This window comes from Eurosta solidaginis, chromosome 2 (assembly GCF_040869045.1).
Source record: "Eurosta solidaginis isolate ZX-2024a chromosome 2, ASM4086904v1, whole genome shotgun sequence".
NCBI classification, from domain to species: domain Eukaryota; kingdom Metazoa; phylum Arthropoda; class Insecta; order Diptera; family Tephritidae; genus Eurosta; species Eurosta solidaginis.
The window spans coordinates 13,073,897-13,087,625 of NC_090320.1; the positions used below are offsets into that span (position 1 = coordinate 13,073,897).

The 13,729-nt window shown below is 40.0% G+C and overlaps 1 protein-coding gene across 7 annotated transcripts in view; it reads left to right on the plus strand.

Moving 5' to 3' along the window:
• Hr39 (Nuclear hormone receptor FTZ-F1 beta) overlaps positions 1–13,729 on the plus strand; it is a 106,556-nt gene that overhangs the window by 9,211 nt on the left and 83,616 nt on the right. The window contains exon 2 of one of the 7 annotated variants that reach the window (XM_067764465.1): positions 12,187–12,908. The exons of the other annotated variants lie outside the window; for them this stretch is intronic. The gene's annotated coding sequence lies outside the window, so the exon portion shown is untranslated. The remainder of the gene's footprint in view (positions 1–12,186; positions 12,909–13,729) is intronic. 7 annotated transcript variants of the gene reach the window in all.

Sequence of the window (13,729 nt, forward strand, 5' to 3'; positions counted from 1 at the left end):
CATACTACAGATATATAGACTTTCAAATACCCAGTGAGCAAAAAGTAGTTTGTGATATCCATGTTGGTCCTTTAAATGGTCTACCTGCGCAGAACATACTTTTAGTCTAGACCAGTATGGTTTTCTGATAGGTGGACTGATGATACCCGCTTTCCCCAACTAGACATCATAATCATGCTTGGCGACTTCAACGTCTCGGTGGACAATGAAAACGTCTTTGACCCCACAGTTGCAAAATATATCCTACATGATGTAATATCAGGTTTCAGCATTAAAATATGCAGCAAGCTGTTTGCCGGTATGCTGATCAAAGACCACAAAACCAAGCTGATCACGGGAAGGCATAGCTCCAGTGCATATTCTATGAGGTCCAAACATCGACTTGGACCATTATTTTGTGGCAGTGAAGAAAGTGACACCTGGAAAGTATTGCAGATAACTGATAATCACTCCACTCGGCTATCACAACTGCCTCCTGATAGCAATCTTCAACCTGATGACGTAACTGGGCAGTGGGAGCACATTTCTCATTCAATACGTAATGCCGCCGTGAAAATCATATGTTTACAGCGACTTTGGAAAAGCAACTGTCGCCATAAAGAGCAACGCTACATACGAACGCTCGAGGAAAGAGGCGCCTACTTTGAGAAAAGAAACGTAAGGCCGAATTGCGTGAATGCGAAGACGTCAAGCTACTTGCTGACAGGAAAAAAAAACAAAGTGCTGGGAAACGACGGGCCGTCGAGCTGTACAAACACGTAAGCGAAGAATGGCAACCACACTATTTCTTTGACGACTTCAAAACAGCCGTTGAGATCGAAGAAACAAGTTGTTTTTATGCTTTTTTAAGCTTATGTTCGTCTTAATTTGAGTTTGATGCAAATATTATACAGCTTCGACAAGTGAAGTTGGGCAACGCAAGCTGCCCACGGATGCCTCTCCAGACAAGGCTACTTCCTAGCGTGCGATTCCTTTAATCTGATGCTGGAGTAGATAATTCTCTTGCAGACGATTTAAACCGAAATCGTACAATCCATTATAAAAGCCTACTATTGGTGGCCTATGCAGATTGTATTGCTTTTACTGGAATAATAAACGCGCTGTGATTTCTACCTTCTGTGGTCTAAAGCGGAACATCTGCAATAGGACACAACCTAGAAGGTGAGGGCTGGCGAATATTGACTCTAAAACATTTTGGCATGCTCAAAAAAGAAACTTAGGATGTTGAAATACCGGGCGCAATAAGAAATAAGCAGCTGCAAGCTTGACAAAGACGTCCTATCGAAGATGATTCCCATATGTTCAATGATTATTGCGTCATTCTCGCTTAGTGTACCTCAAATTCTCAAATAAGATGATCGACAATAATTGGCGCCTGGGTAGTATTTTATTACTTACCAACCATAATGTAATTCCCTATCTGCACCAAACACCTAAGCAACTATGTAACACATGTATACGACGGTCCTGCAAAGTAAGAAATCCGTCCCATTGATTTGCTGTCGCTAGAAGCTGCTGTTGTTGGCAATTCAAAAAGCCACACTCGTCGTTGTTGCTCATTTTAGTTGCCACAGTTGGCCATACCATCAACAAGTTGTATATTTGTGCTCGTTTTTTCTTTGCTAGCAATGAATTATTAGAGCATATTCATTCTTGGTAAGAAATTTGTACTTGACAGGAACTCACTGGAAGGCATTAGAGTTGTGTTGAAGAAATATTCGAATTCTAAATTGTTTCTGAAACTTATTTATTTCCTATTCTGAAAAAAACTCAAAATATAAACAGTTTTTAGCGATTCCGAATGACTCAGTGTGGTCAAAGTAGTTGTGCTTAACTTAATGAGTTTGTTTTATGTTTTCTCTGTGCTAAAATTTTGTTGAAGACGTATCCGAAAATGCGTCATTCCCTGCGGAAGATAGGTAGCCATTGTGACTCATAGTGTCATTACCTACAAACAGGTAACAACTTCTTTAAGTATGTTGATGGCTTGTATATGGATCTTGTCGGTTTAAAGATGCGTTAAACTGGGTTTAGCTTAGCATTGTGGATCGCTAAAAAGAGGACCTGTGACAGGGGACACGCCGATCTCCGCGTTTGTCTTACATATCCTGTCACAAACATGATAGCTGTTGTTGTTGTTGTAGCGATAAGGTTACTCCCCGAAGGCTTCGGGGAGTGTTATCGATGTGATGGTCCTTTGCCGGATACAGATCCCGTACGCTCCGGTAACACAGCACCATTAAGGTGCTAGCCCGACCATCTCGGGAACGATTTATATGGCCACATTAAACCTTTAGGCCATCCCTCCTTCCCCAGCCCAAGTTCCATAAGGAGCTTGGGGTCGCCAGAGCCTCGTCTGTTAGTGAAACAGGATTCGCCACGGATAGGTGAGGTTGACAATTGGGTTTGGAGAAGCTATATATTGCGCTGGCAACCTGAAAGGGTTGCGCTACACAGCCCCTTGAATCTGGTATTTTAGTCAACTGTTACGACAGGCATACCTACCACGGGTATATTCTGACCCCCTAACCCGCTGGGGCTAGCTCGCATAAAGCGGTTGAACAGTAATGTACTTTAAATACATAAAATGAAATACGAGTTTAAAGCCAGCCAGCTAGTTAAGGTGTTTTCCCTAGAGCACATGACAGTTAAGTTGATTTTGTCGGTTTAACTGAAGGAGCAATGCCCCAAGGTTAAGAGAGTGTTAAGAAAATGTACAGTCTTTTGTCGGATTGAATCCGCTACGCTTTGGTACTGCGGAAACGAAGTTAAGTCTTCAGTTTTTGGAATATGAATCATGTATCATTTGCTTTTTATTGAACGCATTGCTTTTTTGTTCCAAACCTAATTTGACAAGGGGCTGCCAAAAATTTCTTTAGCCTATCTACCTACTCCTGTTTACAATCATTTATTATTTGATTCCTGTTACTAACCATATACGTATGCTTTCATAGGTTAAGCTACTCGTTTTTTACTTTATGTAAATATACAAACCTTTTTGTATAAGCAATATACAGCACGTGCTCATGAGCTTTTGACCTTCAATAGACCATCTACCAGACGATGACGAATTGAGCAAAAGATAAATAAACCAGCTGCCAAATATGAAATAAATTAAACCACATGAGTCATTGTACATAAGTTTGCCTTTTTACCTAAACTGTTTTTGATTGAGTGGTTTTGAGGCAGAATATTGGAATCGGAATCCATGAGGTGCACGCCGTGCGGGTTGCTCAACCCTAGACATTTTTTAGTTTTTTAAACGTGTCGTGATTCCTCAAATGAAGGATCACAAGAGAGGTCCAGAATTTCATAATCGCTCACCCAAAGCCATATTATCTTCGCATGATTCTATTCATAAGCTGGAAAGGATGGTATAAAACTGATAAAATGGCGCTGACAGCGAAAAGCAAAGAAGGACTTTTGCATGTGACCCTATCAGCTAACAGCTATGGTATATGCAACACAGGAAGCGTATTGATATTAATGTAAGGGGCTTTAGATCTAGTGCATGACGCTAAAAAAGGCAAGAAAAGTAACCAAAGCGAGAGATACAACTGGGTAATGTAAGAACAGGGCGCTGTTAACGTCCACGGGGGTGTGATGGCAGCGTGCTCTACTTACCACACAAAAGGTACTGAATTCCAAATCCCGGACAAAGCAACATCCAAAAAATCTATGGCCAGGCTACTTACAGGTGTCTTCCTAGCCCAAGTAGGGCACGGTGCGCCATTTGGATGCACATTTCCCCTGGAATCAATTTCTGATGTTTTAGTATGGCTAGTTGGTACTCCGTTCGAACAATTTATTGCGGAAAATGAGCCTGCCGATATCTCAAACAGAGTATTTATTTACTTCCTTAAGTTCCGGGCCTATTAGAAACCTAATGAGTGCTCGAGCGGGGTACTCACACAAGTAGTGCGTGACTGCTTCTTTGCTACCGTCCTCGCCGCAGCTTCTGCAAATGTAGGATCTCCATTCTCTCAGCATGCAGGCCAAGCGGTCAGTGTCCCGTTATTGTGGCGATTCTAAAGGATTTCTTTGCTTGGCCTATTTAGTAGGTTCTCAGTTCTACTAATATAGTAATTCGGCAGATTTGCTTGGTTATATTGCAGTTGTCCGAAGAGTACAAGTTCGACTATGCTAACTCATTGAATCTTATATGTACTTATGTTTCTTTTGATTGTCCTCGATGTTCCTGTGGCCAGGTTACCTTATAAGGGTTATTTTTGCAATACAAGCTGCGGCTGAATGAGACCTCTTGCAGCTGCTGACGGCTTTAACGCACTCCGTCGCCCACCCAGCCCCCTCTTGACACCTGCCAAAACTTATTGAGGGGGTGTGTGATAATCTGATGACGGAGCCACACTGGTAAGCCTTCTGAGGGTACTACTTTAGTCATTATGCCTCGAGTAACATTAGCTAGACTCACGAAGTCTTACTATCGTACAGATTGCAGGCAGCTGGTTCAGGAGCACATTTAATGCGCATTTGTTACACCTTCGTGGGCTGTCCGCTGTGCTCCTTTCATCTCTTTAATGCTGTATTGCCTGTCCATGGCCGGCAACCATGCTATAGCTCCATATGTTAGTGTGGGTCTGAAGACGGCTGTATACAGCCACATCACGACATAGCCACTGCCGACGATTCTTTTACAAGAATAGAAGGCTATGTAAGCATTTTCGATCCTACGTTCGATATTTGTCTATCGTCTATATTTGTCTATCGTCAATATTTGTCTATCTCCCCGCCCAGATACTTGACTTTCGTTGGCAGAGTGAGGGCTGTGTTTTTTTGTTCTTTGCCACTTCAAGTAATATTATTGGCAATCCCAGATATAAGGAAAAACTTTACGATATTCATCATCTCTATAAATGTAAATTCCAGTAAAATCTTCATACATATCTATCAAAAATCGAGGTTCTGTCAGTCCTCACAAATACCGTGTGAATTACGACGCATTCAAATATGGCACTTATCAGTCACAAATGAGGTTATTTATTATATTTTATTAGTCTATGTTCAACCTATTTTTTTTTTGTATTTCTATTTATATTAGTATAATTTGTTCTAATGAATCATCAGGCTTAGCTGCTTTATGCAGTTGTCCCTCGAAAGTGTCGAAATGGCATAATCTCTAATTGTTGACTGTACTTAACAGTGCCATCTAGCAACGCCCACAATCAAGGTCGTTTCGTTCGGTTAAATTAAAATACGAAACCCATATACATACATACATAAGTACATGCATACATGTGTAGCGCACCGGCGAAATTAGCGTCAGAGGTCACATTTTGTTTACATTGTTTTGGCGCACACAAAAGCAGAGCAGCTGGTTTCATTAAGTTTTAAAAGTTTTGATTTTAATTTCTTTTTGCTAAAATGTTACGACAAACATTTGGTAGCTCAGGTTCTTTCATGGCGGTCCTATATATGGTGACAGCACGCTGACATACACACATATTTAAATACAAATTCCATGTATGTACTTTGTTTTTGCAAATCGCTGGACAAATGTCAAAATCGTACTGCGCCGAAAATTGAAGTGTCAAATCATACTAAAAAAGTGCCAATCAGCTGATTCCCAGCAGTCACCTGTTGCTGTTTCCGCCATGGGTTGGTTGTAAGATTGTGTTTTGTTACATATAAGGTAAACTTTCCAAATATTAATAGCACATTTATTTTTTGAATCGAAGCAAAGTATAGGCCTGATTACATTCACGATGGTGGCTTCAAAGCGGCATCTGTCTAATTATTTTTCCACATGTGCTTATGAGGTGTGTTATTTTCGGCACGACAGAGCAGCACGACTATCAATCACGCATGCGGTTGTCGCCAGATTAAACCTAATTCTATTTTTGGGAAGCTATGAAAGATGGCGTCCTCTTTATTTCATCAATAAAAACTAAAATAGCAGTAAATAACAAAAAATTAAAGTTAAAATCATTATTTTGAACGTTTTTTATACCATAATTAATTTTTTTTTCTGAATTTTTTATCCGCTGTTTGCATTGTGGATAAGACAAGTGTGATAATTTCTGCATAGATGTCAAAATTACAAATAGAATGGATCACCTGATTTGTTATTGACTATCGCTGTCTCATTCTGTATCTCTTTCTATCAACCGCTGAGGATAGCCGGCCCTATGCGCCGCCATATTGAACACCCTGTCAAACCGCTTAAAAGTAGCCATATTGAAAATCCTGCGTCAGACAGTTGACGAATAAAATATCACACTTGTTTTATCCACAATGGCTGTTTGATTTTGTTAACATTTGTAGCTTGCGCGCTCAGAGTAGCCAATGACAATGCAAGTACGGTTGCCGCCAAGCTTTGCCTTATTGTGGTTGTGATCTGTAGTCGCCACGTTAAATGTAATCAGGTCTAATGCGTGCAGTCGTTTTCAAAAGCGCCTGATCTAGAATTAGAACAATTACTGATCTTATACCCTGTCTCGGTAGTCTGCCTGTTCATAACCTTCATATCCCTGATGCATGGGAAACCCATCCTAACAAAACCTTGCTCAGTATGTATATGGATTTCCTGTTTCCAAAAGAGTTCTGTCCACAATGGATGCCTCAAAGCTCCGTAAGATTCCGATCGTAGGGGCCATTGCATCACGTAGTTGCAATATGGATATTTCTGCGATTATCTTTTTATCTTAATATGCTCTATTATTATGTTTCCGATCTTTACCTCAGTAATATTGTTACGAATATTAGCAACACTAAGGGGTACTGTCATCTCTAAGCCGATGCTAAGAGTGACTTATATGCACATCCATAAATCAATCATTATGTATCTACATAAACGAATCAATCATTATGTCTACACATATGTACGTACACACAGCGGAGAAGCAACGCACAAACACATGCATATATCTTATCTGAGATGCTCCCAAAAGTATGCAATTGTAACTGTGGAAGTGTCGCTCACAAATACACGCGCATATGAGAGCTGCACACGTGCATCTGTAGTTATAATTATATACCAGTAACTAAGTAAATTCTGGAAGCGCCTAGAAGATGCAACGAGGAAATCACACAGTATAAAAGCAGCAACAGTAGAGGCGCGAAAATCAGTTTTAGCTAAGCAAGTCAGTAAGCGAAGTATAAGTGTTATTGTGAAGTACTTTAATAAAGGCCATTTTGCATTATTGAAGAGTGGAGTTATTTATTCAACAGTTTAGTGATTCGGACTTAGCAGAAGTTTGCAAATAAGAGGATTTGCAGTAAATTCGTTACAATATTTTGCTGTCTTAGTGCAGCAAGTGCTGCCTCTTTTCTTTATTAGCATAGGAAAGGAAGGTATTCCGACTAAGGTACTAAGGGCATCAACAGTGAATGAACTCATTGCATCCGTTATGCCAATACAAACCAGTCGATCCAGTTTACCTAATGGTCTTCGGCCACTAAGCTAAAGAAGCAACGGTGACTATTGGTTGCATATACCATTTTGGAAGTTATCCCCCATGTTTTGCCATAAAGTCGAAAACAGGTGAAGAATGCTCTTGTTGCTTTAGCATCTAGGTGTGCATTGTTGAGGGTTCTGTTCAGTGTAACGCCTTCAGTATCCTACTAATAATCCAAATATGGGAGACCTACCCTTCCTGTCTAAGAAAACAGATATTTCGACAACTTTCCGATAATCTGGTTATAGGCTCCACATATAAGCCCTTTAAGGAGCAGTTTTTGTTACAAGCATCCATTTTTCAATTCTGGAACCAAACGCATACCTCAAATTTCAATTTAGCTAAGAGCTATCAATATAGCTGAAAACATTTTTTATGAAGGCGTAGCAACCTCCCATTATGCTAGAATCTTGTCTGCCTAAAACGTTTGTTGTTAAGATCCTTTTTGTTAAACTCACACATAAAATACACAAATTTTTTGACCGGTTCCAAATAGTTATATGGTCCCAGACCTTTGGATACTACGCCGAATACAAAGTTTTTGGGGAGTGTTATCAATGCTAAAGTCCTTTGCCAGCACGTTCCGGTAACAAGCACCATTAAGGTACAATCGATCATCTCGGGAACGATCCAATATGAGACACATTAAACCCTCTAATTCATACCGCCACCCATCGCCTAGTACCATGACGAACTGGTTGCCACCTGCTAAAGATACAGGATTCGCCACGTGTAGGTGAGGTTGACGAGCATTGGGTTGGAGAAGCTATAAATTGCGCTGACAACCCCTTGAAACATTTTAGTCGCCTCTTACAATAGGCATACCTGCCGCGGGTATACTCTCAGCTCCTTTACCCACTGGGTAATCTTTAATATATGTTATTATATTTCACTGTCTGTCTCTTATATCTTTTATCTCTTCATCATTTCAAATTAAGGTTGAGTTAGAGACACGTTGGTAGGTATTCACTTTTATGAATCTCTATGCTACCGTCCACATACTTTTGTTACTCCTTTTTCGCGCTTAATTCAATTTGTATGGTTATACTTTAATATACATCATTCTTACTAAGTTACTTAAATATGTGCTTGACCTTGCATATGACCTCTTTTATTTCGATTGCTTGCTTTCAAGGACATGCCTCCTTTGTTTCCAAGCTTGTGCTGGTTTTGTTGTTGTTGTGTGTGTGTGAGTGGTTTGCTTCAAATGCTGTATTGTGAATTTAATAAAAAGCGAGCTTCCCAAGTGATTCTGAATGAAATTTTAATGGCTTCATTTATGTAGGAATATAATAATTTACTTTCGCGTACGTCCATAATTAGAATGATTTTTTTTTAGGAAAATACGGAACAACTTTTCAAATTGATAAAATCGATGGCTTATATGACATGTCATTGACTTACTAATTGAAAATACCCATCATTTGTGGAAGAAAACTGTACATTAAGAGGCCTGCGCTTGATTAAGTTTAGCGCAGTATATGTAGCTAAAACCGCCAGATTAAACTGCGGATCAGGAAAGGACCATACGCAAAAATTGATTAATAAGTACCATTACCAATTTAGAGATCACTAAGAAAGCTTTGTTCTTCACCTTGCTATGATCTCCTCTGAAGGACTTCCTATCTAGGTCTTGCAGTGAACGAAGACAAGTTGAATATTCGTCAAGAGAGAATCAGGTCATACGCGTTCTGACTGCTCATATTGATGACAGATATTAATTCCAAACTGTGAATGTCTTTGTCTGTCTATTCGAGAACTAGCGTAAACTATATCAGCCTAGAAACCCAACAAGTCATACTTTGCACTAAGTAGGCAATTGGGAAGTACAGTGAACTCTCGTAGAACAAAAAAAATACGCTCCAAAAGTCTAATATCATAACTGTAGTTATGTATGGCTAGAAATCATGGATGGTGTCGAAAAAAGATGGGATGTGCTGCGAGTTTTCAAAAGAAAGGTTCTTGGGAACATTTAAGGTGCTTTCAGTGATGTCAGTAGAGTTTATTAAATAAATTTAGTGAGCTCTACGAGTTGAACATAGTGCAGCGGTTGAAGGCCATAGGGATACACTGGGTATGTTAAGCGAATGAATCAAGATACTCCGAATGAAAAAGTTTTTCATTACCACCCGAACATGACACGCGAGAAAAGACAGACCACCACGTGGGGTAGTGTTTATTCTTGTACATGCATTTAAAATGAAACCCTGTACTAAAGTTCTGGTTTTAGACAGTTAGGCTCTGTTACGCAGAGAGTAGAAATTTGATAGTTCTAGTTCCGTCGTTTTGGACATGAATCTTAAATGAAGTAAAGTACTGATGGCAGACTATTAGGTGGAGCTATGCATATGAAAGCTGGCCGTTCCGATACTTAAACCCTACAGTAGGAAGAAAGATCTGTTATTTGAAAAAGTTGTCATTGGAACGTCGACATCGATATCGACGGTTCTGTTACGCAAGGAGTAAATATTTGATAACTTTTAGGATAAGTGATCCTTTTTTTGGGACTTTAGTGAGTCTATTGAAATTATTGAGGGAGAGACTATCATTAAATAATAATTCAAAGGTAATTGGAATATATCGATATTATTAAGGGATATTATTTTTATTATTGATAGGCGTGAAAGCATTGCGACCTTGTTTTAGATCTATCGTGATTGACCTTTCTTGTTGTTGTTGTTGTAGCGATAAGGTTGCTCCCCGAAAGCTTTGGAGATCCGGCATGCTCCGGTAACACAGCACCATTAAGATGCTATCCCCCGACCATCTCGGGAACGATTTATGTGGTCACATTAAACCTTCAGGCCATCCCCCCTTCCCACCCCAAGTTCGATGAGGAGCTTGGGGTCGCCAGAGCCTCGTCAGTTAGTGAAACAGGATTCGCCGCGGATAGGTGAGGTTGACAATTGGGTTTGGAGAAGCTATATATTGCGCTGGCAACCTGAAGGGTTGCGCTACACCGCCCCTTGAATCTGGTATTTTAGTCGCCTCTTACGAACGGCATACCTACCGCGGGTATATTCTGACCCCCTCACCCGCTGGGGAAACCTTTTGACCTTTCGTCGCATTAACGGATGTCGAGGCTTTTAATGTATTTGAGTACCTCTTCAGGCTTTGTACTTCATATCACAAAGGGACTCAGAGCCACGCCACTTAGATGGGAGGGTCCCTGCCTTGACAGTGTGGCACATTCGCAGAGAATGTGAACCGGTGTTTCATCCTCCAGCTCACAAAAGCGACAGATATGTATATCGGATAGATTTAACTTACTTAGGTGTTATCGTAAACTGCATTGTCCCGTTTAGTACCCAGTGAGAGTTCATAGGTTCTCTCTGCTTATATTAATGACTTTGCTTGGTACTCTCATAGCTGAGCGTATAAAGAATTTGGCCTGTCTTTACTCTGGGTATTCTATTCAGTGTTGTATTAGCTGCTTTGTTTGCCAGTTACTTATGGTTAGCCTAGTGTGTGCCTTTGTTAGTTTATACAAGTGCTCTGGGCTATATAATGCTGATACGGGATCCTGCTTAGCTAGGTAGTCAGCCTGCCTCATTATTCGCGTTACAGATGCCCAGCAATGCATCCTTACAAGACCATTTAGATCTTCAATGCATTCATACCTCAGCTTAGCTGCCTGGCTGTCTAACATAATGAGAAAGATGAGCTTCTTCATATACATTTTCTACCGCAAACTTCTTTGCATGTATTAAAAATAAATAAATGTAAGGCGCGATAACCTCCGAAGAGATCTAAGGCCGAGCTTCTCTTCCAATTTGCGTCGTGCTCCTCTTGATTTTCCCTACAAATTGGCCGGACGGGACCTACATGTTTTATGCCGACTCCGAACGGCATCGGCAAAGCAGATGAGTTTTCACTGAGAGCTTTTCATGGCAGAAATACACCCGGAGTGCTTGCCAAACACTGCCGAGGCGCGACCCCGCTTAGAAAAATTTTCTTCTAATTGAAAAATCTTATTTCTAAAATTTTGATGTTACTTTGCCCGGGAGTTGAACCCAGGGCATACGGTGTGATAGGCGGAGCACGCTACCATCACACCACGGTTGCATGTATTCCTGCCTGAAAAATGGTGGATGGCATCCCATTGTTATCTATTTTCTAAAGATCGGTTCCCGTGTATAGATTTCCTGTTTTCCAAAGAGTTCTGTCCACAATGGACACCTCAATGTTACGTCAGTTTCTGAACGCATGGGCCATTGTATCACGTCGTTGCAATATTGAATTTTATATGACTTTTTTATGACCTTTATATGACCTGTCATGTTTTCGATCTTTAGGTCAGAAATATATTGAAATCTTAGTGCAGCGAGTGTTGCCTCTTTCTCTATAGGAATAGGGAAGGTAGGTATGTATATCCACTAATCGGGGGCGTACTCATTGAAACCGTATGAAAAGAAAGTATAAGCAGCGATTGCGAAAAGAAAAAAAACCATGTGAGTAAGAATTTAAAACTTCGTTTACACAATAAGAAAGATAAAGTAAGAAACATGGCAACGTTGTAGAGAATCTCCACATAGTGAAAATTAAACCAGAAAGAAAGCATCGCTGAAAGATGAAAACGTAAACAGTTTAAAGCAGTTCAAGAAAAAACCGGTATGAAAGAAGTGAAGCGCTACTCGAGCACTAATTAAGCGTAGAACGAAAATGTTAAAACAAGAAAATAAGTAATTGAAGTATGAATAAAATGGGTTGTTAGCTACATACAAGCAGAATTGACGATCAGCATATAGAAACGCATTATTTTGTATTTCAGGTGCATGAGCGAAAAAAGAAATAGAGAGAATGTTGTGGACAACACGGCGTCGCGAGGTAAACATGGAAGCGGCTCAATATATAATAAATAAAGCGATATAAAAAAAAAAACAGGGAAATAAAAGCAAATACAAAGGAAAAAGTTGTTTAAAAAAGGAAATTGGAAAGAAAAAACGCTGGCGAAACAAGAGAATATAAAAAGAAAAAAGAAGATGGTAAAATACAACGAGCGAAGAAACACCTTTTGTCAATAAATGCTACTTTGGACTGAGTAGGCAATTGCAAAGTAAAGTCTTCTCCCGGCGAAAGAAATCAGTCTCTACAAGTCACTTATAATACTGGTCCAGCTTTATAGTGCGGAAGCATGTACCACAACAAAATCAGACGAGGCGACTTTGGGAGTGTTCGAGAGAAAAGTTCTACGAAAGCTTTATGGACCTTTACGCGTTGGCGACGGCGAGTACCGAACAATAGTTGACGATGAGCTGTACGAGCTTAACGTAGGCATCAACCTAGTCCAGTGAATTAAAACAGAGCGGCTACGCTGACTAGGCCATGTTATGCGAATGAAGGGTGATGTTTCGGCTAAGAAAGTAATGTTAACCCGCCTATGGTAGCAGAGGAAGGGGGCGGCCCCCACTGCGCTGGAAGGACTGGGTAGAAAACAATTTAAATTCTCTTGTTGGGCGGCCATAACCGTTTAAACGGTTAAGCGCCAGTTAAGTAAGTAAAATAAAACGAAATAAAAACAAGTAAGGACGGGACTGTCTTCGGCTGTGCCGAACCCTTCATACCTTTCATGAATGGGGCTGAACAATAATCTTATCCCGTTCGTAATCTCCAAATAATCGGATGTATAAGATAAGAAATATATAGTGAACAGATGTATATACCTAAACTATTTCTAAGATAAATATAAAATGAAAAATGGCAAAAAACCTCCTTATCTGAACTATCGGTTATATGGGATATATACTATATATAGCTCCGATCAAAGTGATTTTTTCAGAAAATCTTCTATGATATATTAAAATATATATCACCGAGTTTCACGTTTATACTTTCTAAATTGCGGCAGGAATGACCAAAATCGTCTTATCTGAACGATCGGTTGTATGGGAGATATATGTTATAGTGGTCCGATCCTACCGGATCCGAAAAATGTCTAATATAATACAAAAATACATCCTTGTGCCAAATTTCATTGAGATATCTCAAAATTTCAGGGACTAGTTTGCGTTCGGACGACAGACGGACGGGCAGACGGACATGGCTATATCAACTCAGTTCGTCGCCCTGATCAATTCGGTATACTTAATGGTGAGTCTATATTCTATATTTCTCAACGTTACAAACATCGGACCAAAGTTAATATACCATTTCATGTTCATGAAAGGAATAATTAGCAAGAAGTTGACAACTGTCTTCGGCTGTGTCATGCATATTATATAAAAAAAAAACGGATGTACATATGTCACCTTCACAGCACCTCATTCAAGCCGACTTCCTTGATGAACCCTAGCATTTCGCTTGGCTTGAGGGAT